The sequence below is a fragment of the Pleurodeles waltl genome, chromosome 6, assembly GCF_031143425.1.
Source record: "Pleurodeles waltl isolate 20211129_DDA chromosome 6, aPleWal1.hap1.20221129, whole genome shotgun sequence".
In the NCBI taxonomy this organism is placed as follows: Eukaryota; Metazoa; Chordata; class Amphibia; order Caudata; family Salamandridae; genus Pleurodeles; species Pleurodeles waltl.
Window position 1 is genome coordinate 1,122,449,750 of NC_090445.1, and position 25,986 is coordinate 1,122,475,735.

A 25,986-nucleotide genomic window follows, 5' to 3' on the forward strand; every position below is an offset into this window, starting at 1 on the left:
CTCTAGGGAGCTAACTGTGTTGGCAGTCAAGGAGCGATATATCTGGGAAATAACTCCCCTGCCTAGGTTCCCCATCAGTGCCTTTGCCTCCATAGGGCTATATTCGGGTACGGTATCTCCTGTCTGGATGTGTACAAGGAGGGCGTGGCGGAGTTGGAGATACTTATGGAATTGCGTCTTGTTTAATGAGAAGAGTTTCTGAAGATTCTCAAAGGGTCGTATATGTGTGTTGTCCCAGACGTCTCCCAGAGTGGAAATACCTATGATATCCCATTTTTTAAATCCCTCCAGTCCTGCCACCTCCTGTAAGAGCTTTCCGTGCCATAGCGGGGTCTGCTGGGTGAGGCACCCCCACCACTTTGACACCTTCTGGGCCGCCCGTCATCCCGTCAGTATCACCTTAGTCACATCTGGGATATCCCGGGAGATTGGGCCTCCATACAGGGCATCAAGGATCTGTGGGTAGCTCAACGTCTGGAGCTCCAGTTGGTACGCTGGGTCTGACCATCCACCCCCCATCCAATCATTGATCACGAGCACGTGCATCGCAAGGTGGTAGTAGTGAGTGTTGGACATTCCCAGCCCCCCATCGTATACATCTCTCAGGCAGGTTTTGAGCGCCAATTGGGGACGGGTGCCGTTCCACATAAATTGGCGAGTTGTCGAGTCCATCTCTTTAAACCAACTCATGGGGATGGGATGTGGGAAATTCTGTAGCAGGTAGAGGAGTCTGGGGAGGATCATCATCTTATAGAGTGCAATTCTTCCGAGCAGGTTAAGGGGGAGGGGTCTCCAGCGCTGGAGGTCATTTTTTATTTTTCCAGTTAGTGGTGTGACATTGAGTTCCCACGCTAATTCAGGGAGCAGTGAAACGTGTATTCCCAGATATTTGAAGCTGTTTCTTCGCACCAGGATGTTTTGTTGCCAATCTATACAGTCCCTGGAACGGTGGAGAGGGATCAATAGAGATTTGTTGGGATTTAAAGTCAGCCCTGAGGCCTCCGAGAAGAGGCCCAGAATTTGTAGAACGCGGGGGCCACTCCTGGCCGGGTTAGAAATGTACAAAAGGACATAATCTGCGTATAATGCCACACGGTCCTCTGGACAAGCAGGCCAAACCCAACCCTCAATCAGAGGGTCCTCCCGTAGCAGCTTCGTCAGGGGCTCTATTATTAGCGCAAGGAGTAGAGGGGATAGTGGGCATCCTTGTCAGGTGCCGCAGCCAATGGGGAATGGGTTGGAGACCACTCCATTCACCTGGTTTCGGGCCGTCTGATTAGAGTAGAGTAGCTTCACCAAGCCCCAGAATCTTGGTCCGAGTCCGTTCTTTTTTAGGACGTGCTTGAGGTAGGACCAGTCTACTGTGTAAAAGGCTTTTTCAAAGTCGAGCAGAAGCAGCGCTGGGGGGGGGTGAGCCAATGCTAGATGTAGCCGCCTGATGCAGTGCCTAGTGCTGTGCCTAGTGCTACGGGTAGGCATAAAACCACATTGGTCGGGGTGTATCAGTGTGGGCATTACTTCTTTTAGTCTGGAGGCGAGGATTGAAGCCAGCACTTTGATTTCGGTGTTCAGAAGTGAGATGGGCCGGTATGCCGAGCAATATTGCGACGGGGGTTGGGTTTTAGGGATCACCACAATTGTGGCTTGGTCGATCCCAGGGGGGAAACGGCCCACCCGTTCAGTCTCTTCGTACATATTGAGCAGGTGGGGACCGAGGACATCACTGCATTTACCGTATAATTCCGCAGGAAGCCGTCCGGTCCTGGGGTCTTGTCCGCTGCCAGGCTGGAAATTGCACTGGCAATCTCCGTGAGGCTAATGGCTTCATCCAATCTGCTCCTGTCCATTTGAGAAACATTGGAAAGAGTTATATCATTTAGAAGGTGGGATTCTCTTTCAATAGCGGGTCGAGGGTGCTCAGTGTATAGGTACGTGTTGTAGGAAGCAAAGCTTTGTGCTATTTCAAAGGGTGTTTTCGAAAGGAAGCCGGATTTCTCCACGATTTCCGGTATAATTCTATTAGCTAGAGGGTGCGTGGCCAGCCAATGTAAAAGCTTCCCGTTCTTAACCCCCCAGCCATATACTCGGGCGGTTGAGGCTCTCCATATATGTTTTGCTGATTCTAGCACTAAGTGTTTAATTTCGTCTCTGATAATAGTGAGCTGCCTTAGATTAGAAGCTGATGCTGAGGTCGTTTGTTGGCGCTCCAGGTTTAATGCCCTGGCCTCCAACTCAGACACTCGTGACTTTCGTGCCCATTCGCGTGAGTGAAGGAGATACTTGGCATTTCCTCTAATAGTGGCCTTGCAAGCGCCCCATAATGTACCCGGGGATCGGACCGATCCCAGGTTCAATTCGAAGTATTGAGCAAGATGGTCCCTAACATCAAGAGTGTAGTCGTTGTCTTGCAGGTACCATGCGTTCAGGCGCCACACCGGGGGACCAGCGGGGTCTACTCCCCCCAGCCGGACACGCACCAGCGTGTGGTCTGAAACCCCCCGAGGCAATATCTCCGCCCCTGTGACACTGGTAATGTCTAGAGCGGGCATAAATATAAGGTCAATTCTGGAGTGGGTCAAATGTGCAGCCGATGTATGTGTGTATTGACACTTCCTGGGATGCCAAGTTCTCCATACCTCACATAGACCGAGACTCTCGGTCCAACCTCTAAGACTCGAAGCCCGGTTGGACCTGCTAACAGTGACGTCGCCGGATACATCTAGTCTGGGGTCGAGAACAGCATTAAAGTCCTCTCCCACTAGGGTGGTTCCTGGGGGAGTCCCGCTACTACCTGACGGAGGGAAAGTAAGAAGGTATCAAGTCCTGTTGGAGGGGCATAAGCGCATACAAGGTTTAGCGGTGATCCGTGGAGTAGTCCTGTGACTATTACAAATCTGCCCTGTGGGTCGGATTGTGTGGCTGTAATCACTATAGGCAGTGAACGATGGAGTAGAATGGCCACCCGTCTAGAGCCTCTAGAAAAACCCGCGTGATAGAACCTGTTGTATCCCCCTCGAGCGAGCATGGGGCACTTGGTTCCAAGAAGATGGGTTTCTTGTAGTAGGGCTATTGAGGGGGAATATCTGCGGAGAGTACTAAAGACTGCAGACATCTTGATCTTATCAAAGAGGCCATTAACATTCCAGGAGATGATTTGTGTCAGTGCGGACCAGGCGTGGGTTGTGTGGGTGTTATAGATTGTCGAGTGTTTGCCAGTGGACATAGGGATGACCATTTGGAACTAAGCAACGAAACATTAGAACAACAGAAAACACTTATCAACATGTTACTGTCTAACCCCATCTCAAACTTCTCACCCCCCAACTGCCCCCCCTCCCCATACTCCCACCCAGGAAGCATCTGTCGCCCAAATACCCAAACAGAACAGGACAGTCAGAAGGACTGTCATTGGGGTGGAGTGGTGGATCCCCCCTTTCAGCCGGATCATTTGCAATCAAAAGTACGAAGTCAGGCCATACATGGCAGATGTCAAGGAGACCTCGAGCCGCTGGTGGGGCCCCTCAAGGGGCCCGCGGGTGCGAATCAGGTGACTCCGGTCATCCCCGCGCACCTCATGGGAGCCCCACAGTTCATGTCAGCCAAGTGATGGGGATTGACTCAGGCGGACACCATCCGCGACCCGCGCGGAGTCCCCCATCTCCGGGGATTTGACGGAGGCTCCCTCCATCTGGGAGCCAGGGTCCTCTGTCGTCTCTTTGTCTACAAGAATGTCTGGGTCTTCTTGCCTCCCTTTTCGGGATCTAGTGCGTCGCCGGCTCCTCTGGGGTCTCCCCAAGAGGGGGGTTCCATCGTGGGAAGGCTCCCCTGTCCGACCCAGGGGTCCTCTTCGAGCTCCAACACCCTCCTCGGTTAGCCAGTCCCACGCTTCCTCCGAAGATTCAAAGAAATGTGCTTTTCTGGCCATAAGGACCTTAAGCCGTGCAGGGAAGAGGAGCATGTAGGAGAGTTGCATTGCTCTAAGTTTTTGTTTGACATGTTCATATGACCGACGGCGGGTTTGAACTTCACGGGTGTAGTCTGGGAATATTAAGATCTTATGATTTTCCCATTGAAGGTCTTCCGAACGTCTATCCTCTTTAAGGATATTGTCACGATCTTTGAAAATGAGAAAGCGTGCAATCATCGGGCGCTTTGGGCCGCCCGGCGGAGGGCACGGAGCCAGGGCTCTGTGGGCGTGTTTAATTGCGAACCAGGGCGAAAGAGTCTGTTCTGGGATTCAGGTCTTAATCTAACGCTCTAAAAATTCGGAGGTTTTGTCTTCTTCAATGCCCTCCGGGAATCCGACAAAGCGCAGGTTGTTGCGTCGTGATCGATTTTCTGCATCCTCCGCTCGGCGGTGCAACTCGTCTGTTCGAGTCCGCAACTGGGCCACTTTGGTCCTGAGGTCGGCTAATTCGTCTTCGGTTTGGGAGACCCGGCCCTCCACTTCCGTGATTCGGCCCACTGCATTTCTGAGGTCTTGCCTAATGAGACCCATGTCCTCCCGCACCTCTCCAGTTCTGGTCTCCACGGCTGATTGTGATGCCTGGATCGCTTGGAGGATAGCACTCACTCCATCTAGTGCCGGGCCCCCACTGGCTGCACCTCCGTCCCCTCTTGGGCCTGCCGGTGTCGTGAACTGGTCGATCTTTTGCTGGGAGGCTGGAGGTTGTTTGTTTGCTCTATCTTTCCCAATCTCGCTCCGGGGAGCTGAGATCAGCTTACGTAATTTTGAGGTGACCTTGTCTCGGCTCTGATGTCTGAAGTGCACCTGCACCACCGGGGACCCAAGAAGGACGCTCCTGTGGAGGACCACTAGCGGGCCCCAGCACCACGGGCGAGATTACACCGGTTTAGTTTCTTACTTGGGGCCCGGTGTCCAAGATGGGGTCCCGGCGGATCACCCGGTTTTACATAGGGCTCCGTCTGGTGCCGTCCGGCCAGGACCACCAGGGGTGCAGAACATCCCCAATTCCCCAGGACCCAGAGCCTCTCGATCGGTCCTCACTCACCCAGGCCAGGTCACTGATCTCCTAAGCTGCCCCGTGGCGCGATAGGAGCCAGGGGGGGTCTCTCTCCGTCAACCCGGATTATGGCTGGGTCCCCGCCCGGGGCCCAGCCACGGCAGCAACCAGCGGTCGGCCCCTCCAGCTGGAAAACTCTGGGTGGCACCCTGAACCAGCAGGTCCTCTTTTCTGCTTTTTTGTGTGGTTTTAAAAGTTGATTTTCTTTTCCTTTTGAGGTCTTTGCATTCCTCTCCTCTGCCCGGGGGCTCCCACTCCTCACCAGGTGTGCCGTTCCGCTCCCATTTGCCGTGCCGTGGCCTGTGCCGGAGTCACAGCGCCGATCGTACCGGTCCTGGGGTGCCCCCTTGGGGGCCCTGTATTCCTCAGCGCCCTGCGTGCGTCTCGCGGACCATCTGCCCTGACCAGCGGCCGCAGGCGTGCGCAATCTGCACGGCCGCTCCAACGATTGATTCAGCCCGAGGAGTATTTTCCATAGGTGCGGCTCACCTCTTTCTCCCGGCCCAGTCGACACGAAAGCATGCGCGCTCCGCGCGGTTGTCCCGCCGCGCGGGTCAGTTCGAGGAGTCTTCTCCCTACTGCGGCGCACTTCTCACTCCCGGCCCGGCCGGCTCAGCCATCCATATCCGGTACCTCCGAGCAGGGGCGCGGAGGCGATTTGGGCCACGGGGTGCCCCTTATGTCGGCCGATACCGCGCAGCCTCCTCAGCCCATGGGGGCTCTGCTCCAGGCTGCAGCACCGGCTCCTCCCAGCCGTTCACAGCACCTCTTTTTGGGGGCGGCCGCGTCAAGGGCCAGCGGCTCGGCTCTAGCTTCATCAGGGCGCCTCAGTCTCGGCCGCCATGTTGGATTTTGGCCGGCTGGGTCGCTGCAAGTGCCCGTGGCTGAGTCCCCACCGCCACTCATATCGGAGGGATCCTCAGCATTCAGGGATCCCGTGGGGCCAGTTAGGCGACGCCATCAGTCAGTTGGCAACGGTTTCTTTGGGCGGATGACGGAGGGGTCCAGAGCACTCTGAGTGCAACCGCCATCCTGACGCCCGAACCCACGCCCCCAGCCGTGGGTGCAGAGTTAGCAGATTTCCAGTGTAGAAACCTGAGGTTCAGCTGAAAAAAGTAAAATTAAAGATTGAATCAGTAACTCCAGGGCAAAACCACCTGTTAAATCCAGATTAGTCCCTGTAATTTCTCCTGGTTTTCTTTACTGTTTTGAACAGCTAAAAACTCCTAGAGAAATAAGACCGGTTCCCTGTGTTTCTATGGAACACAGATTAATGGATCACTTGCAGTTAGGACAATAGTATATATATTGTACATCATATTAGATTATATTGGAAAATAGAATTGTTGGGCATCTTAGAATTTGAAAATAAGTATATTTTTCATAATCAATATTTTCTGTAAAAGTACCCTGGCATGCGTTCCATGGTTGATTTAAAATCCAGCTGCAAACACTGAAGAGAAACTCTTGTAGATCTTACTTTTTGTATGTACAGCACATTTTATTCTTTCATATATATCCACGAATCCCAAAATTGTGATGTAGGTAAATAGGGTGTTGTGCATTGTTGTTTATCTGATGTATGATCCTGGTCGTTTTAAATAGTAATGTTAGTGGTAATGTTAGTGTGACATTAAAAAGGACACATCTACGTGAGGGAATGAACATAGAGAGCTGATCCTGTGGTTGTGAGCTCTCACCTCCCATTTTCTCCTTGACCACCGCTGACCACGGACGCACTGCACGGCATTGCCTGAGTTACCTGCATCCTGGAACTTCGGAACACCTGGTTTCTGTCCACAGCTGGTGCTGCAAGCCTTGGGGGTCTCGAACACAGCGTCCAAGTGGCCGCTGTATGGGGTGGACACTTATGTGGTGGACTTGGCAACTTGCTTTCCTCTTCCTTCCTTCCCGCAATTTTGGGCCGAACTCTATCGCCGTGGCCCCACAGCATCCCAAACTGACACACGGTGGGCGGGCAGCCTGTGCTGCCTCCAAACCCCAGATGGGGGATCCTGATCTTAGACATGCAGTAGAGGGTGGAGCAGGCCCTCCTTCAATCTCTGCTGAGGATCACGCCTTGTCAACCAGGCACCCAATTTAAAAATTACTTAAATCCGGCAGAGCTACTAGCCTGCTTCAGGTCTGCAGTAAGAAGAGACTTGCATCAGGAGAAGGCTCCTGTTTGGCAGACACTCTGGCAGCAGTGGCGCAAATATCAGGGGCAGATTCTTCACCTACCTTGCTGGAGTCCCTGACACAGGGAGGCTACAATGTTGCTAAATCAGTTGAACACTTATGCCTGCAACAAAGTAACAAGACTGGGGCTGGGATTTTTTGCGTGTGGGAGACTGACTCTTCTGCATCAGTGCTAAATCCTTCTTAGCAAGAGGCTATGGATAACCCGGATTTGGAGATCCTGGCCATCGCTGTGAGTCAAAATGAGGGGGCTGAGGTTGGGGTCCGGGGCCTGTTGGGGGTGATATTCCTTACGCAGTGGCACCCGCATTACCTCCCTACCAGCATGCTGTGAGTTCTGGTCTGCCTGTGTACACTCAGGTTGCCTCGGCTCTCTCTCCTGCCCTTAGTGATGGCAGCCCCGTTATCAGCTGCAATATGGCTGCAGTTGACAAGGGCCTACTGGGTCTAGACTGTGGTGCCATTCAATCAAAAAGTGGCAGCCAGCCCCCTCAGAGTAATCAGGCAAAAGCAAGAAGCATAAAGTCAAATTGGCTTGCTAAATCTGCAACTGCTCCGCAAGCAAAAGGCAGTAAGCAGCAAAGTTAAAAAAAAATCCGCTCAGTGACTGGGTTATTTCAAAAGGAGATGTCAAGACTTTGATTTTTTTGGCTATCCACCATCTACTCTGCAGGTCAGCAAAGACAGACAGAACTGGAGCGAAACCTGCGCTGACATTTCTCCCAATCATGAAACCGACTCAATACCGGCGAGTAGTTTTGACTCCTCTGGCCGTGTTCCTTCCGTCAGTTCTTCACCAGCTGCAAACCCAGATAATTTGTAAATGCCTAATACCAGAGAAGAACATGATCCTTCTCTGTTAGTGATACTCAATTTGGTACAGGCTCAGAGAGCTGAAGTGCAACAGCAGAACGATGAAGTTCATGCAGACGCGGCTTTAAATCAGCAATCTCTGTCAGAGATAACAAGCAAGGTTACTGCCCACCCTATGAACGTGGCCACAAGCATACTTATAGGAACCTGCCAAGTTAAAAATGATCGAAGATGTTTCACACAGATGTGCTACACAGAGCAAGACGCTGTGTGTGCCCTTCATAATTTTTTTATATACGTTTTATAGATTTTAGGCAATAGATGAACGTACAGGAGTACATAGCCTTTTCGATTTTCCGCAAGGTGTTAATCTATACATTCTAACCTTAAAAATACATCTTTTCCATTGTATGTAAACTTTGCAAACTAACCCCCATCGATCTTCCCATCCTCTCCCACCCATCCTTGTGTCAGTGGATCCTGGTGTGACCTGAAGAGGAAGCATTATGTAGAGGAGGTAGTATGTCATCTAGGTGTCTGAGTGGGATGTGGTGTGGCAATGTTGGTACTATGGTGTAATTCATCTTGAGCCGTACTTTCTATGATCTGCCCAAGAGTATGTTTGAGGTCATTGAGCATTGTTGCCCATGCCCGCAAAATCCTCACCCACCTGATCTGTGCGGATGTGTTTCATTCAAATGTCTTCAACGACGCCCCATTCACTGACATCCTGCAACCAAGCCAACATGTTAGGGGGCTCCGGATTCAGACAGCGTAAGGCTTAGAAGAACAAACTTTCTACTGAGTTTTTTGGTGGCGGGAGATGGGATAAGGCCTAGTGTAAGTTGTCATTTGCTTAATTGCAGCTTCCAGCCTGTGGCTCTATTAATAGTCTCCACAATCAAGCTCCACTATGTCGCGAGAGCTGTGCATTCCCACACCATATGGACAAAATCTGCTCTAGGGTCATAACAATGCAAACACTCGTCGGGGTAGGTAGGGTATATTGCAGGACGCGTCCTAAGGGAGAGATAGGTTTGGTGGATAAAATTATATTGTATAGGTTTGAAAAGGGCATTAGAACTAGCCAGAATGTAATCCCACTCCCACTCAGATATGGGTTCCGACACCACCTCCTCTCACCTAGCCTGAACTGGCAGGGACTTCCCTGCCAAGTCCTCATGCAACACTCAGTATATATGAGAGATAAGGCATCTTCCCCTTGCCATCATCAGGAGTGTGGTTAACATAGCTGTGCCAGGACGGGCCTCCGGGAAGGTGGGCCAGAGGTCCCTCGCTGTGGCGGAGATTTTGCTATAATACAAGAATTGGCCGGGCCCCAGTTGGAATGTATAAAAAGCCTGTGTCATCTTTATAAAATGCCCCCCCCCCGGGTAGAGGTCGCCCAGGGTAGTGCAGCCTCCATCCTACCATCTTTGGACTGCCATGGATTCAGATATTTTGCAAAATGGTTGGAGGACCCAAATGAGGCCCGTCAGATAACCTTTTTAAAAGCACCCTTCCAAACATCTGCTGCCTATCTTATCAGATAGGGAGTGCCTGGGGGGGGGGGGTGGAACCCCGTATTACAAGCACCTGAAGCTAACCATCCATGTAGTAACCTCTCAACAAGGCTTTCTCACAGGAATTCCCCAGATCAAGCCAATGGATAGCATGTTGTATATGTGTGACAATATAATATAACTCCATGTTAACAACCTCCAGTCCTCCCCTTCCCGACGTCTGTTGCAGTATGGGGAGACTTACACGTTTGTGTTTGTCCATCCATAGTCGATTGATGATGATACTGTTAATCATCTTAAAGTACTCTCTGGGGACAATATAAAAGGATCTATGTAGTGTAGAAAGACAACGAGGAAGCAGTATTGGTTCAGTCACAGCAATCCTCCCCATAAGAGATAGGGGCAATTCTCTCCATATCTTTACGGAAGCTTGAAGTCCCTGCACCACCCTACCTGTATCAAGGTCTAGGTAAGATTTCTCAGTGGGTGCCAGCCTGATCCATGGGTACCGGACATTAGTAAGTTCCCAGGGGACCACCAGGTGCGGGAGAGCTTCTTGCAGTTGTTCAGACAGGGATCCCCGCGGATACAGTTTGGACTTAGAAGAGTGTACCCTTAGCCTGGACACTCTCCAATTCCCGCATCACAGACATGAGAATAGGTACCGATGCCGTTGGCCTGCTAAGGTATATTAAGGCATCATCGGCTTATAGGGAGACCACATGAGTGGTCTCCCCAATGGTAATGCCCTAGGGGCTCAATGTCTGTCAAAGGCTCTCCGCCAGAAGCTTCATAGAGGGCACCCCTGGCATGTTCCCCTAACGAGGGTAAATGATGTACACACCTCCCTGCCAGTTCTCACATGGGTCAGTATATAGCAGCTGGACCCATAGAATACATTTGGGGCCAATCACGAACTTCCTCAAAACTTGCCATAAGTATGACCAGTTCAGGGAATGAAAAGCTTGTTTGATATCCAGGAACGCGAGGGCCAAAGCCTCAGTAAGTAATTGTGAGGAGTGATAAATGACTGTTGTATGTTATTTAGGGTCCTACCTTTAGGGATAAACCCAGACTGGTTGGGATGCACAAGGGAAGGAAGGCCTGGAAGGAAATGTGAAGCTAACACAGCTCAGCAGGTTAACATCTAAGTTCAAGAGGTAAAAGGTATTTATGCCACAGGTAAGGTGGGGGTCTTTACCTGGTTTATGAACCATTATTATTATAGCTTCCACCATAGTGAGGGGAAGACCTCCCTGCCGTAGGGACTTTCCATATACATCCAGGAATTTATCCGCTAGGGAATCTGTGTACCTATGGTAAAACTCCGCAGGAAAATCGTTGCACCCTGGAGCCTTCAACATTTTTAGGGGTGCGGATCACTTCTATTATCCCTTCTCTGGTTATAGGCCGATCGAGGCCTTCCTGGGTTTCGGGGATGAAAGTGGAAAGAGAAACCCGGAACAGGTAGTCCTCAATAATACCTGTGCTTATCGGTGGCGGGGAGCATAGCTGAGACTGAGATGTGAGTGAAACACCTCATTGATGGCCCTATGCATGTAGACCAAATGTCTGCTGTCATCATGAGAATAGGGGTGTGGCATTCCTCCTGCTTAAACAACTGGGCTAACATGGCCCCTGTTTTAGCACCGTCCACGTTGGGCTGTTGGCGATAAGCTGTATAAAGGTTTTTTTTCTAATCTACACCAGTTATCAAAGAAGGACTTACTGGTATTGGCCAACTCCCCTAGTAGCTCAGGCTTGGACAGAGTTTTGCTTTACTGAGGCTAAGAAGAAATACACAAATACTGAAAGAAATTTCTGGTATACAACCCTCTCAGTTTGAGAAACACATTTATCAAGGCACTTTGAAAGGCTTGAATTAAAAGGTCAATTATGTACAACCCGAGTGCACATTTGAAGAAAGTCACAGCAGTGAAATAAGTGTACTGCTTTACTTTAAACTGAGAGGAAACACAAATAAAAGGAATTCCACCAATTCAGAGCTCTTAGTCTGAGTAATATATTTATTGAAGCACAGTTTCAGGTTCGAATAGAGGAAGCATGTAGGTCAAATGCAGCAACATGAATACACTTCCAAAAATAATCACAGTAGCAGAATAATAATGCTCATAAAAACAAACAATGAAAATACATATCTTTAATCATGGATTATATATCTGTGTACACAGTGATTATATATTCATGCACAATGCAAAGCTAGAAATAATAATCAAAAAGAATTCATCACTATGGGGCTCGCTTGCTTCATCTCTTTGCCAGCAACAGGCTGTGAACCCAGTCGACCGTGAAGACAGAACTACCCTCAAGGAAATGGCGGCAGGCACAGGTGTATCCCCGATCCTACCAGAGTTCACTTTTTTCCACAGTCGTCTTGTTTCCTCCCCATTTTATACTTCAAACAAGCTGGAAAAGAGAATTCTAGAAATCCCTCCTCTCATCCAGTGAGTTGTTCAAACGCTGGTTAAAACAGATTGGTATTGAGAAGAGCACATTGTAGCTTGGCCACATCCCAAGGTGCTCTTCCAAGACCAAACTATTCCTGGCCGTACCATAAACATTATCCTGGTACAGCCTTCTCTAACTCCTACCCCTCCATGTTATGTGCTAACCCTTGTTGAGAAAGATCACGAAGAGTGAAAACATGAGCGAAAAACACATTGCATAACTTGTGCGCGGAAAAATACCTGCACCTCTAACCTGACGGTGGCTAAATTAAACACAAAATGGAGTAAGTGGTTAAATACAGATATCATTACAGACAGGAACTGTCCCCTTCATCTCCGTCTATGGTATCGGATACTGTCCCCCCCCCCAGACATGTGTCTCCTGTAAAAATGCTATTGAGGTCTTACAGCTTTTTAGATAGGCATGCACCCTTCTACATTTTTTCAACTGGGCAATACTGCAGACATTCCATGTCATACATTTAGTCGTGGGGTCCATCAACTTCCAGTGTTAGTAGTCCTTCCCTCTCACCTCCCACCCACATCCCCTCTCTCCGTAGCCTCCCGGACAGCTGATCCGGAAATGGCAAGTAGATCCACTTTACACAAGTGCAATAAGCGTAATCATAATCTCCAAAAATCACATCTTCAAACCAAATGCTGGTACCCAACTCCCCAACCTCTTGGTAGCCGTGCCATGTCCTCCCACCCAGCTCCAAACCAGCCTTAGATTAGGCCTGTCTAGACCGCCCCATTACCTCAGGTGAAAAAACTAATAATTCAAAATCTCAAAGAGTTTTGAACTCGTTGGCCATGCTAGGGGTGAAAACACCATAGAGGGTGCAAGGCAAAACACACTCAAGCTCCCTCCCTGCATCTCTCAACTCACTGTTAGAGACTCCCATCCCCAAAGTATAAACCTAAGGGTAAAAGATCAACATCAATCATTAAGATCCCCTCATGTGGGCCACTCCTCTCCTCCTTCCCAGAGTCTTCCAGCCTACCATCAGCCACCTGTCAGGAGTTGCTTTCCCCCATTTGTCTTGTGGGCTTTCCCCTAGAGGAATACCCCCCAGATGTTTGTAGTGCCAGCCCACATTCAGTGGCATCCCTCCCTAGGTGGCCAGCAGTCCCACAGCAAAGTCTTGACTCCGTGATTAGGATCAATTCATACCAGTGCTATCATTAGATGCATTGGGATCACTGTATTACCGTCAAAAATACTCCTCTATGTCAGCAACATCAGCAATGTACCATCCGAACAAACTTCTATTCTACTCAGTGATTGGTTGCCATCCTGACTCCTCCGTGGGCGTCCCAATACTGATGGCCCAGACTCTGACGCACAGGCTGTGGGAGACAGTCTAGCCAGTCACTAGCCTCCACTGTGCTAAAGAAGAAGAGTACACAGCCTCCATGTTGCACCCAGAGCCTGGCTGGGAATAGTAGGCTGTATTTTAAGTTCATGTCTCTCATCCTTTTTTTGACAGCCAAAAATGTAATTCTCTGGTCTTGTACCCATTGGAAGGTGTCCACTCCAACCCCGAAAGTCTCACTCGGCGTGATAACCTGGGCACTCCGGGAGCAGGACAGAATCCACACCCCTATGCCCACTGCACCGCTATCAACTCTCTGGTGCTCACAGGCTCCACAAGCAATCCCCAGCACACCCAGGGCCAGCTTTTAACACTCCAGCTGTCCACGGCTATGCAGTGGGCTAAAGTTGCCAAGCCGGCTCAAGAATCCAAGCAGCTCCCCCCGGTCAGTCGGCTCCTTGGTCCCTCCACCACTACCCAAGGGAGTCCAGAGTCAACTGTCAAGCCGTAGTGGCAGGTCATCCTCCAAGGCCTCATGTGCCTCGCTTAGTCTCTCCTAGGGTGGCCTCCCATTCCTCTGGGTTCCCTGACCGCAGTCAGTCCCAGCCACTCCCACCTCCAATAATCTTGCACGCCGGGCCATGCACCTGCCGAAGACCCACCTGTAAAGATGGCTGGTCCCTGCTGTCCGACCCAGGTGACCCGCGCTCACATGACCATCCTACCAACCCGATCACACAAGGGGGCTCCTGCGGAGACGGTATCTGCGGGACAGTTACTCCGGGCCATGCACCTGCCGTAGACCCACCGGTGAAGATGGCTGGTCCCCGCTGTCCGACCCAGGTGACCTGCGCTCACATCACCGTCCTCCCAGCCCGATCACAGCAGGGGGCTCCTGCGGAGACAGTTTCTGGGGGGCAGGCGTAGTGCAGGGCGAGATCCTCTCCTCTACCCACACAGGGCTGTAGGCCTCTGGAGCTCCTCGGCGCACCCCCTTCTGAAACCGGTCACTAGTCGCGTGGCCCGTGGTTACCTCCACCAGTGCCGCCAAGAGGAGGCTGCTGCTCACAGGCCGTGGAGAACCCATCCAGCAGTTTTATTGGGGGGTGGGGAGGGTGCATGACATAGTCCGGTCCAGCTCACAGGGGACTCCTCTTCTCTGCCTTTCTGCACACCCCATGGTACGGCCTCTGCTCACCAGCCGTCGCAGTCCGCAGCCAGGCAGCACAGCCAGGTGCCTCAATTAAATCTTATTACACATAGAGAGAGACAAGGAAGGTTATAGCCCCCATACTGCCTCCCAAAATCAAAAACTGTGTACACAAAAAGTATGGGGGGAACAGAAGAACAAACCCACAGGACCTGATCAACTTGTGGTAGAAGCACTATTTTCCGTGATCCAGTCTAACAACACATGGTTATGATAACAATATATTAGGAACCTATCTCAGGGGTTCCTCCTTACGGAATAGGTGGTCTTGCACACATTATAGTGTCATGCTTCATCATTTGGCCACCTATCCCTACCCAGGTAGGACAATACCACCTGGGCGGACTCAACCTTGTGGTTAAATGAACCCTGAGGGAGTGCTGAAATTATGTTTTTCTGGATAATATGGGGTTCCAGTTGTATGAATAAAACTACCTAGCAAATCACCAGTGTGGATCACACCTTTTAATAGTGGTGTCTGCTGGTAAATTAAAAGCAAAGTAGGGACCATTTTTGAGTATTTAAGACTCATTATGTCACTCTAAATCTGACAGCTAACCTTTTTCTGCCCACAGGTGTAGCCATTACTGGTCTGGGGCATGCTTCAGGGCCTGAGATCCCTCCTAAATATTGTGTGCAGAAAAGGGCTGTCCCGATTTAACGGTAAAAGGCTCATATATAACACACTCAAGACCTACCTGAGTATTTACTCAAATCTGGAGGGCCTATGTAATGGAAAGAGGATGGAAGCTTAAGATATGGCATGCACAAATGGCTATATGTATGTGAACACATCTATCACACAACCACAGCAAACCACTCCCAACTAGGTGTCAAAACACAGGCCAATAGTGGTATCACAACCATGCAGTTATTCATAGATGTGGATCTAGTGCCTAAGAACATAATTTATTGCATCCACTTCATTTGTAATGAAAAACACTTTTTTCTCTCTTGCCCTAAACTTTAAGGGCAACTGGCCCCTGGTCTGGGGTGGGGATGATGCCCCTTATAGTCATACACTGTAAAAGAAATCAAGGGGAAAGGAAAAACAAATGCCACAGGTGGTTTCCCCGACTTCCTCCCATCAAAGCAGTAGCAAGTATGCTCTGGCAGGAGGAAAATGTGTAAAAATGCGAGATGCCCGTTCTCTCTATGAATTCATTAAATGTGTAGCAGTCAATATATATAAATAAATAAGCAAACACGCACACCGGGTGTCTGTCTAGGTTAAAAAGGAGAAGGCCCACATTCAAACCTTGTTGTATTACTGACTAGAATCCCACTATTCGTCATGCTAGATCAAGAGCTTTCTCAATAGAGCCTCAGTAGCTGTAAAATCGGACCCCGCCCTCCCAAGATCCTCACCCTCACATGCATGTTTGGAGCAAGGCACCTATAGTGCAAACTTGAGAACGAGGGAAGACTCATCTTACTCCCACTTGGAGCACGGGGCTACAATACTCTCTAAGAGCCTCCGAAGGTGGTCGAAGTCTGATCAGCGTTTTCCAGGGTGCGTGGAAGGGCATCATCATGGAGCGGAGACTCATGGGAAATGTGGTCCCATGAGAAATGGCCCTCGATCGCGGGGGCGTGGGGCCATATGTGGATCCAAGCAGCGCATTGGCAAGCGCTGGGATGTATAAAAATCTTAATGGAAGGGGGGAGAGAAAGAAGAAAGGAGGGGATTAAAGGGGGGTGGGGCGTGGGAAGAAAAGAGGGGAGGAAGGAGGGGAAGAAAGGAAAGAAAGGAGGAAGTGAAGGGAAACGAGGGGGAAGAACAAAGGGATGGGGGAACAAGGAAAGAATGAGGGGAAACACGGGGGAAGGAGAGGGAGCAGGGTTACACATGGAGGGGAACAAAATAGGAAAAAGAGAACAAAAACGAAGAGGCAAAAGAAAAAAAGGAGTAAAGGGAGAAGAGAGGGGAAAAAGGGTGAGGCGGAGGGAAAGGGCAGGAAGGAGAGAGAGGGGAAGATCATCAAGGTCCCACTCATTTGAGATGATTTTCTAAGTAGCCAAGTGTTTCTCAAGAGGACCCTGAAGTAAACATAGGCGTTGCTATATACTACGGCTGTAGTAAAGAAAGGGCCAAAAGAACTGAGTTGTCTCCCTATGTATCCTATGGCCTAAGGTGATTCGTTTATTATGGTCATCCTAGCACTAATTATGCAATGTTGACCATTGTATTTCATCATTCTGCCCATTAGTATCAGTTCGTAATCGCCAGACCCATCTCTGCTCATATCGCAGGACCTGTTGGCTCATGTCAGTCTTTTGTTTGATTCAGTTTCTCAATAACAAACCACTCCATGTCATCAGCAGAGTGGTTATTCCTAATGTAGTGGCTGATAAGTTTGGTAGCATTACGTTTGCAGCGGATCGTGCTCCTATGCTCACAAACTCGTCTTGTTGTCATTCTAATATATTTGAGCTTGCACGGGCATGTAATCATATAGACAACATTCTTGCTGTTGCAGTTTGAAAATGTCTGTAGCCTCCAGGGGGTATGCAGGCCTAAGTCCAAACTAATTGTCTTTTTTGTAAATTGGCACATGCTGGATTTACCACACGGGTGGTGACCTGATGGTGGAGGTAAATCTCGAAGGTAGATTGTTTGTCTGTAGGTACTTTATCTCAAAGTCATGTATGGACTATCATGTCTCGAATGCTTTTGGCTGTCTTGAAGGCATGTAGTGGTTGATCAAAGGGAAGTCCTCTTGATGTCAGTATTTTCTAATCATCCCTGATTGTCTTTTGTACTTTATTAGATAGGGGATTGAAAGTGGCAACATGGATTATTTTATCGTCATCCTTGGTTTTCTGAGTAGGTTCTAACAGTTGGTCCCTATGGTTGTTGCATGTCTCCTGATGAGGTAGGCTGGATAGTTGTTATCAAGAAGTTTCTTTGTGAGTCTTTGGGCGTGTTCAGTGTAGTCTGTGAGATTGGAGCTGTTCCGTCTCAATCGCAGAAATTGACCACTGGTAAGTTCTCTTTCAAAGCTCGTGGGTGAAAATTGTAAAACTTAAGTAGGTTGTTCCGATCAGTTGGTTTGGAATATACATGTGTTGCCAGAAACCCATTTTTTTCATAAATAAGATCGAGGTACAGTAGTTCTATGCCTGCTATGGTCAATGGTAAACCTTAAATAGGGGTTCAAGGCATTGAGCTATTCTGCAAACACTAGGGCTTCCTTAGCAGTGCCCGTCCGTATGAGAAGGACATCATCAATGTAGCGTTTCCATAGTCTAATCTGTTTTAGGAATGGGTTATGGCGACGGAACACGTATATTCTCTCAAAAGAATCAACGTACAGACAGGCTAGACAAGGGGCGAATGTACTGCCCATTGAAGTCCCATGCACTTGCAGGTAGTAAGTCTTCTCCAATTCAAAATAGTTCCTAGTTAGTGTTAGGTAGGTTAGATCTAGTATAAACTCCGGGGGGGGTATTGGTTCCCACTTTGTGTTGTCAAGGAGTTCCTCAATCATCCCTTAACCTCTTCTGTGCCTTGGACGAGATGATCTCGTCCAAGGCTACAGTTCCCCTGTGCCTTGGACGAGATCATCTCGTCCTAGGCACAGGGGAACTTGGGGGAGCGCTAGCGTGCCCCCCGTGCACCCCCCTTACCCCCCAGGCGGGGATGGAAGGGGAAGACCTTCCCCTTCCACCCCCCCCCACGGCAATCCAATGACGTCAGCGCGCGCACAGCGCGCTGACGTCATCTAGTGTTGCCGGGCGCGCTGGAAGCCATTTGCTTCCAGCGCGTCTTCGGAGGAGGACTTGAAAGGTGAGTCCTCTCCGTTTTTGGGGGGCGGGGGGTGGTGAAAACAGACACGGTGGGAAAGGAAAGGGTTTTTCCTTTCCCCCTGTGTCTGTTTTCACAAGATTCCTGGTCCACGATCGAGGGCCCGCGATCGTGGAGCAGGAATCTCCACTAGCCACCAGGGATTTTCTTTTTTGGTAATTTTTGGGGCGACCCCTTGGGCAAGGGTCGCCCCCCCGGGGCAATTCTTTTTTTGTATTTCGCCCCCCCCTCCCGGGGCAGATCTGCCGATTTTTCGGCGGATCTGCCCCCAGGGGGGGCGAAAACCACTAGACACCAGGGATATTGTTATTTATAAGTATTTTGGGGGCGACCCCTTGGGCAAGGGTCGCCCCCCCCGGGGGCCATTTTGTTTTGTATTTTGCCCCCCCCCTGGGGGCAGATCCGCTGATTTTTCGGCAGATCTGCCCCCGGGGGGGCGAAAACCACTACACACCAGGGATTTTGTTTTATTGTTTATTTTGGGGGCAACTCCTTGGGCAAGGGTCGCTATTTTTTCTGTTTCGGACCCCCCGATGGCAGACCAGCCATTTTGTGGACGATCTGGCCCGGGAGGGGGGGGGGGGTGGAAGCACACTAGGCGCCAGGGATTGTGTTGTGTGTGTGGTGTGTGTTTGGGGGCACCCCTTGGGCAACGGTCGCCCCCCTAAGGTGGGGAAAATTTGTATTGCCCATCTCTGCCCGTAATTTTGTAGGCCCATCTGCCCCCAAGGAGGGCAGAAACCACCAATACGGCAGGGATTTTTTTGTTTTGTGTTGTGCTGGGGGTGCCCCATTTGGGAAGGGTCGCCCCCTGAAAGGGGGCACAGAGGTGTTGCCCATTTCTGCCCCCCTTGGGGGCAGATTGGCCAATTTTTTTACGCCCATCTACCCCCGAGGGGGGCAGGATCCACTTAGGTACCAGGGACAACTTCTAAGTTCTTGGTGGTGGGGTGTTTGTCAACTGGCAAAGTATTTGTATTTGTGATTATAACAATTTATTTCTTCTTTTTCTTCTAGTTCCACGCTTTTGCTTCCTTTGCTGTGGATCTTTGCGGTTTTGGTAGTAGTTGTCCTGTGGTTTGCATAGTTGCATGTTTTAGGTAAGTGAAAGCCTTTTACTCCAAAGGAGTATTGTTGACATGTTTGTAGGTGGTGTACTAACTGCAGTATTGTGTGTTTGACATTGTCCTTAGATTTGAGCACAGTGATGTTTGTGTTGTCATATGTCTAAATTGCTTTTTTCTTTTTTCTTTTTAGTGGGATATCATTGGTGATTGCTGTCTGTGCAGAGTAGTTGCTTGGTGAGTAGCTATTTCAGGCAACTGAGTGGTATAGTTTTTTTGTAGTACATAACTCTTTGTGTTAAAGCTACACTTTGTTTATTACTTATTTTAGTGCTAGTTGTTGTTGGCAATCCATTTGTTGTTAGGATGATGGCTAGCCGCAAAGTGACCGCTCAGCAGGTTGTTCGCATGCTCTTTGAGTCGTCTTCAGACCATGATTACGACACTGACTCTGCATCTGAGGCAGAGGAGGAAGCAGGAGATTCTGGAAGTGAGTTTTCTGTCCGAGAGTATTCTTCTGATGAGGAAGCTACTCTCAGTGCAGATGAAGGGCCTGTGTTAGAGGAGGACATTGATGTGCCAAGAGTGCAGCAGCCTGGGGCTGCAGGGTTTCCCATTGGAAGACCTGACACCTGGATTGCCCCAAACATGGAGCAGCCACAGTTACCTGCATTTACTGGTCTCCCAGGGTGTAGAGTTAATACGGAAAAATTTCTGCCTGTCCATTTCTTTCACTTTTTAATGGACGATGTATTTTTGGAAGAGATTGTGGAGCAGACAAATGTGTATGCTGAGCAATATTTGCGGGACAACGCTGCCAGACTTAAGCCTCAGTCTAGAGCTACTCATTGGGTTCCCACATATCTGGAAGAGATGAAAAGGTTTTTAGGTTTGTCTTTTTTGATGGGGTTGATCAGGAAGCCGTCACTGGCTTCTTATTGGTCTACTAGTCCCTTGATGGCAACTGCTATATTTCCTGCAACTATGACACGTAATCGGTATTTGCTTCTTCTTCGTATGCTGCATTTTGTAGACAATGTTTTAGCCTTGCCACGAGATCACCCTGATTGTGACCGCCTTTTTAAGATTAGGCCTGTCCTTGATCATTTTGTGGATCGGTTTTCAGAGGTCTATGTTCCAGGCAAAGAGATAAGTGTGGACGAGTCTTTGGTCCTTTTCAAGGGGCGTTTAGTTTTTAAGCAGTACATTCCTAGTAAGAGGGCACGATATGGGATTAAATTGTATCTGCTGTCAGAAATCAGTACAGGATATGTGTATAATTTCCGGGTCTACACTGGTAGGGATTCCAGTATTGACCCTCCTGGTTGTCCGGCCACTTTTGGAGTTAGCGAAAACATTGTGTGGGAACTTGCTAGACGGCTGTTTAACAAAGGTCACCATTTGTACGTAGATAATTTCTACACTGGAGTGCAGTTGTTCAAGGAGTTGTTTAGGGTGGACACTGTTGCTTGTGGCACAATCCGTTCTAACCGGAAAGGCTATCCAAGGGAGCTTGTCTGTAAAAAACTTGAGAGGGGACATTGCAGTGCCTTGCGGAATAATGAGCTGCTAGCTCTGAAATTTTCAGACAGGAGGGATGTGTACATTCTATCGACCATCCATGATGAGAGTACTTCCCCTGTGGCTGTTTGGGGTCAGGTTGCGGAAGTGCGCAAACCTGCGTGCATTTTGGACTACAATAGGCACATGGGTGGTGTTGATAGAGTAGATCAGAGGTTAGAACCTTACACTGCTCTTCGTAAGTCATATGTGTGGTATAAAAAGTTGGCCCTACATTTATTTCATTTGGCAACTTTTAATGCCATTATTGTATACAAGGATTGTTCACCCGAGTCAAGGATGACATTTGTTAAATTTCAGGAGTCGGTGATAGAAAGCCTTATTGTGGTGGAACCGGCAAGAGTTCCTAGAGTAGAAGTGGTGGAGGATGTGGCTAGATTGAAAGATCGGCACTTTCCAGATCACATTCCTCCCACTCCCAAAAAAGACATGCCCACAAAGAAATGTAGAGTATGTGCCCGGAAATCAATCCGGAGGGAGAGCCGGATGTACTGCCCCGAATGCCCTTCAAAGCCTGGGCTGTGTGTGCCCAGCTGTTTTAGAAGTTACCACACAAGGAAAAACTTTTGGGAAATACCGTGAGCGTAAGCTGTCTGTTTTATATTTTCATATGTTTCACGGTTGGCATCTGTCGTGTATTTAGTTAGAGCTTTTGTGTTTGTAGTTTTGTGCTTATTTTATAATTAGTAGTTTCTTTGTTGTTTATAAATAAAAAAAGTGATTGCGGTGTGCGTGGGGTGGCGCTTGGCTGGCGGTGTGCGTGGGGTGGCGCATGGCTGGCGATGTGCTTGGGGTGGTGCTTGGCTGGCGGTGTGCTTGGGGTGGCGCTTGGCTGGCGGTGTGCTTGGGGTGGCGCTTGGCTGGCGGTGTGCGTGGGGTGGCGCTTGGCTGGCGGTGTGCTTGGGGTGGCGCTTGGCTGACGGTGTGCGTGGGGTGGCGCTTGGCTGGCGGTGTGCTTGGGGTGGCGCTTGGCTGGCGGTGTGCTAGGGGTGGCGCTTGGCTGGCGGTGTGCTTGTGGTGGCGCTTGGCTGGCGGTGTGCGTGGGGTGGCGCTTGGCTGGCGGTGTGCTTGGGGTGGCGCTTGGCTGGCGGTGTGCTTGGGGTGGCGCTTGGCTGGCGGTGTGCGTGGGGTGGCGCTTGGCTGGCGGTGTGCTTGGGGTGGCGCTTGGCTGGCGGTGTGCGTGGGGTGGCGCTTGGCTGGCGGTGTGCGTGGGGTGGCGCATGGCTGGCGATGTGCTTGGGGTGGTGCTTGGCTGGCGGTGTGCTTGGGGTGGCGCTTGGCTGGCGGTGTGCTTGGGGTGGCGCTTGGCTGGCGGTGTGCGTGGGGTGGCGCTTGGCTGGCGGTGTGCTTGGGGTGGCGCTTGGATGGCGGTGTGCGTGGGGTGGCGCTTGGCTGGCGGTGTGCTTGGGGTGGCGCTTGGCTGGCGGTGTGCTAGGGGTGGCGCTTGGCTGGCGGTGTGCTTGTGGTGGCGCTTGGCTGGCGGTGTGCGTGGGGTGGCGCTTGGCTGGCGGTGTGCTTGGGGTGGCGCTTGGCTGGCGGTGTGCTTGGGGTGGCGCTTGGCTGGCGGTGTGCGTGGGGTGGCGCTTGGCTGGCAGTGCCAGCCAAACGGCAGTCCACACTCCCATCAGCTGGTGTGATTCTTGTATCAGGCATGTGGGCGTATGTAAGTGATGGGCCCTTGAGTGGCGCGGTCTGTCAATGTGAGTGTTGTAATGTGCTGGGCACGTGGCTGGCGGTGTGAATGGTCTTGTGCGTGTCATGTATGAAAGGTGTGTGAATGGACTGTAAAGCGGTTGGTGCCTTGTCGCGGCTTTACATCTCACGAGCTGTGAGTCATTGGTTCACTTTTTTGCCTTTCACTTATTAGCAGTGCATTTCATTTTTGTGAAATCTCTTGTTAATAAAATTTGATCCACTGAACCATCACTCACCCTCGTGCCAAATCCAACCAGTATGTGTTGTAAAAAATGACAAAACCTGCTCCGCTGTAATCAGGCGTCGCAGCACACCTGTGACACGCTAGGTGCCTCGGGTGGGACCCCGATGATGAAGCATGCCACCAACTTGGTTGGTGGGTGAGGGGTCTTCTTCACATAACCTAAGTGTGTTTCTTTTCACAATTTTAGTGTTTGGCACATCACGGACGTATGTGCACACATCAAAGTGATATATTCCAAAAATACCTGTGTTTGGGGGGGAGGGCCCACCTATGTTTTTGGTCCTGGGTGCGGCCTTCATGTAGAGAAACCTACAAAACCCAGAAACTTTTTAAAACTAGGCACCCCAAGGAGTCCAGGGAGGTGTGGCTTGCGTGGCTCCCCCAACATTTTCTTACCCAGACTCCTCTGTAAAACTCAAAATTTGCATAAAAAAGCATATTTTCCTGATTTTTCTTAGTAGGATCACCGCTCCAGCACAAAATTCCTACTCCCCAGTTTTCCCCTCAGTCTCCCAAGTAAAATGACACCTCACTTATGTGGGTCCCCAAAGCAGAGTCCGTCTAAAGATGTATAAAAGAATATGCCCTTATAAACTTGCTGTGCTATCCCTTCTATCCCTTCAGATTTTGGGCCTTATTCTGTTGCAGGCACCTGGCCCACCCACACAAGTGAGGTATAATTTTTATCGGGAGACTTGGGGGAACGCTGGGTGGAAGGAAATTTGTGGCTCCTCTCAGATTCCAGAACTTTCTGCCACAGAAATGTGAGGAACATGTGTTTTTTTAGCCACATTTTGAGGTTTGAAAAGGATTCTGGGTAACAGAACCTGGTCCGAGCCCCGCAAGTCACCCCTCCTTGGATTCCCCTAGGTCTCTAGTTTTCAGAAATGCACAGGTTTGGTAGGTTTCCCTAGGTGCCGGCTGAGCTACAGGCCAAAATCCACAGGTAGGCACTGTTTTCTTTCAAAAAATGGGATGTGTCCACGTTGCGTTTTGGGGCGTTTCCTGTCGCGGGCGCTAGGCCTACCCACGCAAGTGAGGTATCATTTTTATCGGGAGACTTGGGGGAAAGCTGGGTGGAAGGAAATTTGTGGCTCCTCTCAGATTCCAGAACTTTCTGCCACAGAAATGTGAGGAACATGTGTTTTTTTAGCCAAATTTTGAGGTTTGCAAAGGATTCTGGGTAACAGAACCTGGTCCGAGCCCCGCAAGTCACCCCATCTTGGATTCCCCTAGGTCTCTAGTTTTCAGAAATGCACAGGTTTGGTAGGTTTCCCTAGGTGCCAGCTGAGCTAGAGGCCACAATCTACAGGTAGGCACTTCGCAAAAAACACCTCTGTTTTCTTCCAAAATGTTGGATGTGTCCACGTTGCGCTTTGGGGTGTTTTCTGTCACCGGCGCTAGGCCTACCCACACAAGTGAGGTATCATTTTTATCGGGAGACTTGGGGGAACGCTGGGTGGAAGGAAATTTGTGGCTCCTCTCAGATTCCAGAACTTTCTGCCACAGAAATGTGAGGAACATGTGTTTTTTTAGCCAAATTTTGAGGTTTGCAAAGGATTCTGGGTAACAGAACCTGGTCCGAGCCCCGCAAGTCACCCCTCCTTGGATTCCCCTAGGTCTCTAGTTTTCAGAAATGCACAGGTTTGGTAGGTTTCCCTAGGTGCCGGCTGAGCTAGAGGCCAAAATCTACAGGTAGGCACTTCGCAAAAAACACCTCTGTTTTCTTCCAAAATTTTGGATGTGTCCACGTTGCGCTTTGGGGTGTTTCCTGTCGCGGGCGCTAGGCCTACCCACACAAGTGAGGTATCATTTTTATCGGGAGACTTGGGGGAACGCTGGGTGGAAGGAAATTTGTGGCTCCTCTCAGATTCCAGAACTTTCTGCCTCAGAAATGTGAGGAACATGTGTTTTTTTAGCCAAATGTTGAGGTTTGCAAAGGATTCTGGGTAACAGAACCTGGTCCGAGCCCCGCAAGTCACCCCATCTTGGATTCCCCTAGGTCTCTAATTTTCAGAAATGCACAGGTTTGGTAGGTTTCCCAAGGTGCCGGCTGAGCTAGAGGCCAAAATCTACAGGTAGGCACTTCGCAAAAAACACCTCTGTTTTCTTCCAAAATTTTGGATGTGTCCACGTTGCGCTTTGGGGTGTTTCCTGTCGCCGGCGCTAGGCCTACCCACACAAGTGAGGTATCATTTTTATCAGGAGACTTGGGGGAACGCTGGGTGGAAGGGAATTTGTGGCTCCTCTCAGATTCTAGAACTTTCTGCCACAGAAATGTGAGGAACATGTGTTTTTTTTAGCCAAATGTTGAGGTTTGCAAAGGATTCTGGGTAACAGAACCTGGTCCGAGCCCCGCAAGTCACCCCATCTTGGATTCCCCTAGGTCTCTAATTTTCAGAAATGCACAGGTATGGTAGGTTTCCCTAGGTGCCGGCTGAGCTAGAGGCCAAAATCTACAGGTAGGCACTTTGCAAAAAACACCTCTGTTTTCTTCCAGAATTTTGGATGTGTCCATGTTGCGCTTTGGGGTGTTTCCTGTCGCCGGCGCTAGGCCTACCCACACAAGTGAGGTATCATTTTTATCGGGAGACTTGGGGGAACGCTGGGTGGAAGGAAATTTGTGACTCGTCTCAGATTTCAGAACATTCTGCCACAGAAATGTGAGGAACATGTGTTTTTTTAGCCACATTATGAGGTTTGCGAAGGATTCTGGGTAACAGAACCTGGTCCGAGCCCCGCAAGTCACCCCTCCTTGGATTCCCCTAGGTCTCTAGTTTTCAGAAATGCACAGGTTTGGTAGGTTTCCCTAGGTGCCGGCTGAGCTAGAGGCCAAAATCTACAGGTAGGCACTTTGCAAAAAACACCTCTGTTTTCTTCCAAAATTTTGGATGTGTCCACGTTGCGCTTTGGGGTGTTTCCTGTCGCCGGCGCTAGGCCTACCCACGCAAGTGAGATATCATTTTTATCGGGAGACTTGGGGGAACGCTGGGTGGAAGGAAATTTGTGGCTCCTCTCAGATTCCAGAACATTCTGCCACA